We start from the raw sequence: 4,496 nt of genomic DNA on the forward strand, positions 1-4,496 counted from the left end.
CAGAGTGCCGATTGGTGTATTTACAATCCCTGAGCTAGACATAAAGGTTCTTCACGTCCCCACCAGAGCAGCTAGCTACAGAGTGTCGATTGGTGCACTCACAAACCTTGAGCTAAACACAGGGTGCTGATTGGTGCATTTACGATCCCTGAGCTAGACATAAAGGTTCGCCAAGGCCCCACCTGAGCAGCTAGATACAGAGTGTCGATTGGTGCACTTACAAACCTTGAGCTAGACACAGGGTGCTGATTGGTGTACTTACGATCCCTGAGCTAGACGTAAAGTTTCTCCAAGGCCCCACCAGAGCAGCTAGATACAGAGTGTCGATTGGTGCATTCACACCCATTGAGCTAAACACAGGGTGCTAATTGGTGTGTTTACAAACCTTGAGCTAGATACAGAGTGCCGATTGGTGTATTTACAATCCCTGAGCTAGACATAAAGGGTCTCCACGTCCCCACCAGAGCAGCTAGCTACAGAGTGTCGATTGGTGCACTCACAAACCTTGAGCTAAACACACGGTGCTGATTGGTATATTTACGATCCCTGAGCTAGACATAAAGGGTCTCCACGTCCCCACCAGAGCAGCTAGATACAGAGTGTCGATTGGTGCACTCACAAACCTTTAGCTAGACACAGGGTGCTGTTTCATGTATTTACGATCCCTGAGCTAGACCTAAAGGTTCTCCAAGGCCCCACCAGAGCAGCTAGCTACAGAGTGTCGATTGGTGCACTCACAAACCTTGAGCTAAACACAGGGTGCTGATTGGTGTATTTACAATCCCTGAGCTAGACATAAAGGTTCTCCAAGGCCCCACCAGAGCAGCTAGCTGCAGAGTGTCGATGGGTGCACTCACAAACCTTGAGCTAAACACAGGGTGCTGATTGGTGGGTTTACAAACCTTGAGCTAGATACAGAGTGTCGATTGGTGTATTTACAATCCCTGAGCTAGACATAAAGGTTCTCCACGTCCCCACCAGAGCAGCTAGCTACAGAGTGTCGATTGGTGCACTCACAAACCTTGAGCTAAACACAGGGTGCTGGTTGGTGTATTTACAATCCCTGAGCTAGACATAAATGTTCTCCGCGTCCCCACCAGAGCAGCTAGCTACAGAGTGTCGATTGGTGCACTCACAAACCTTGAGCTAAACACAGGGTCCTGATTGGTGTATTTACGATCCCTGAGCTAGACATAAAGGTTCTCCACGTCCCAACCAGAACAGCTAGCTACAGAGTGTCGATTGGTGCACTCACAAACCTTGAGCTAAACGCAGGGTGCTGATTGGTGTATTAACAATCCCTGAGCTAGGCATAAAGGTTCTCCACGTCCCCACCAGAGCAGCTAGTTTCAGAGTGTCGATTGGTGCACTCACAAACCTTCAGCTAGACACAGGGTGCTGATTGGTGGGTTTACAAACCTTGAGCTAGATACAGAGTGCCGATTGGTGTATTTACAATCCCTGAGCTAGACATAAAGGTTCTCCACGTCCCCACCAGAGCAGCTAGCTACAGAGTGTCGATTGGTGCACTCACAAACCTTGAGCTAAACACAGGGTGCTGATTGGTGTATTTACAATCCCTGAGCTAGACATAAAGGTTCTCCAAGGCCCCACCAGAACAGCTAGATACAGAGTGTCGATTTGTGCATTCACAAACTTTGAGCTACGCACAGGGTGCTGATTGGTGTGTTTACAAACCTTGAGCTACATACAGAGTGCCGACTGGTGTATTTACAATCCCTGAGCTAGACATAAAGGTTCTCCACGTCCCCACCAGAGCAGCTAGCTACAGAGTGTCAATTGGTGCACTCACAAACCTTGAGCTAAACACAGGTTGCTGATTGGTGAATTTACAATCCCTGAGCTAGACATAAATGTTCTCCGCGTCCCCACCAGAGCAGCTAGCTGCAGAGGGTCGATTGGTGCTCTCACAAACCTTGAGCTAAACACAGGGTGCTGATTGGTGTGTTTACAAACCTTGAGCTAGATACTGAGTGCCGATTGGTGTATTTACAATCCCTGAGCTAGACATAAAGGTTCTTCACGTCCCCACCAGAGCAGCTAGCTACAGAGTGTCAATTGGTGCACTCACAAACCTTGAGCTAAACACAGGGTGCTGATTGGTGTATTTACAATCCCTCAGCTAGACATGAAGGTGCTCCACGTCCCCACCAGAGCAGCTAGCTACAGAGTGTCGATTGGTGCACTCACAAACCTTGAGCTAAACACAGGGTGCTGATTGGTGCATTTACGATCCCTGAGCTAGACATAAAGGTTCGCCAAGGCCCAATCTGAGCAGCTACATACAGGGTGTCGATTGGTGCACTTACAAACCTTGAGCTAGACACAGGGTGCTGATTGGTGTACTTACGATCCCTGAGCTAGACGTAAAGTTTCTCCAAGGCCCCACCAGAGCAGCTAGATACAGAGTGTCGATTGGTGCATTCACACACCTTGAGCTAAACACAGGGTGCTAATTGGTGTGTTTACAAACCTTGAGCTAGATACAGAGTGCCGATTGGTGTATTTACAATCCCTGAGCTAGACATAAAGGGTCTCCACGTCCCCACCAGAGCAGCTAGCTACAGAGTGTCGATTGGTGCACTCACAAACCTTGAGCTAAACACACGGTGCTGATTGGTATATTTACGATCCCTGAGCTAGACATAAAGGTTCTCCACGTCCCCACCAGAGCAGCTAGATACAGAGTGTCGATTGGTGCACTCACAAACCTTGAGCTAGACACAGGGTGCTGTTTCATGTATTTACGATCCCTGAGCTAGACCTAAAGGTTCTCCAAGGCCCCACCAGAGCAGCTAGATACAGAGTGTCTGTCGATTGGTGCACTCACAAACCTTGCGCTAAACACAGGGTGCTGATTGGTGTCTTTACAATCCCTGAGCTAGACCTAAAGGTTCTCCAAGGCCCCACCAGAGCAGCTAGCTACAGAGTGTCGATTGGTGCACTCACAAACCTTGAGCTAAACACAGGGTGCTGATTGGTGTATTTACAATCCCTGAGCTAGACATAAAGGTTCTCCAAGGCCCCACCAGAGCAGCTAGCTGCAGAGTGTCGATGGGTGCACTCACAAACCTTGAGCTAAACACAGGGTGCTGATTGGTGGGTTTACAAACCTTGAGCTAGATACAGAGTGTCGATTGGTGTATTTACAATCCCTGAGCTAGACATAAAGGTTCTCCACGTCCCCACCAGAGCAGCTAGCTACAGAGTGTCGATTGGTGCACTCACAATCCTTGAGCTAAACACAGGGTGCTGGTTGGTGTATTTACAATCCCTGAGCTAGACATAAATGTTCTCCGCTTCCCCACCAGAGCAGCTAGCTACAGAGTGTCGATTGGTGCACTCACAAACCTTGAGCTAAACACAGGGTGCTGATTGGTGTGTTTACAAACCTTGAGCTAGATACAGAGTGCCGATTGGTGTATTTACAATCCCTGAGCTAGACATAAAGGTTCTCCACGTCCCCACCAGAGCAGCTAGCTACAGAGTGTCGATTGGTGCACTCACAAACCTTGAGCTAAACACAGGGTGCTGATTGGTGTATTTACAATCCGTGAGCTAGACATAGAGGTTCTCCACGTCCCCACCAGAGCAGCTAGATACAGAGTGTCGATTGGTGCACTCACAAACCTTGAGCTAAACACAGGGTGCTGATTGGTGAATTTACAATCCCTGAGCTAGACATAAATGTTCTCCGAATCCCCACCAGAGCAGCTAGCTGCAGAGGGTCGATTGGTGCTCTCACAAACCTTGAGCTAAACACAGGGTGCTGATTGGTGTGTTTACAAACCTTGAGATAGATACAGAGTGCCGATTGGTGTATTTACAATCCCTGAGCTAGACATAAAGGTTCTCCACGTCCCCACCAGAGCAGCTAGCTACAGAGTGTCAATTGGTGCACTCACAAACCTTGAGCTAAACACAGGTTGCTGATTGGTGTATTTACAATCCGTGAGCTAGACATAAAGGTTCTCCACGTCTCCACCAGAGCAACTAGCTAAAGAGTGCCGACTGCTACACTCACAAACCTTGAGCTAAACACAGGGTGCTGATTGGTGCATTTACGATCCCTGAGCTAGACATAAAGGTTCTCCAAGGCCCCACCAGAGCAACTAGATACAGAGTGTCGATTGGTGCACTTACAAACCTTGAGCTACACAGAGTATGCTGATTGGAGTATTTACGATCCCTGAGCTAGACCTAAAGGTTCTCCAAGGCCCCACCAGAGCAGTTAGATACAGAGTGTCGATTGGTGCATTCACACACCTTGAGCTAAACACAGGGTGCTAATTGGTGTGTTTACAATCCTTGATCTAGATACAGAGTGCCGATTGGTGTATTTTGAGCTAGACATAAAGGTTCTCCACGTCCCCAACAGAGCAGCTAGATACAGAATGTCGATTGGTGCATTCACACACCTTGAGCTAAACACAGGGTGCTAATTGGTGTGTTTACAAACCTTGAGCTAGATACAG

Source organism: Pan paniscus, chromosome X (genome assembly GCF_029289425.2).
Source record: "Pan paniscus chromosome X, NHGRI_mPanPan1-v2.0_pri, whole genome shotgun sequence".
Lineage (NCBI taxonomy): Eukaryota > Metazoa > Chordata > Mammalia > Primates > Hominidae > Pan > Pan paniscus.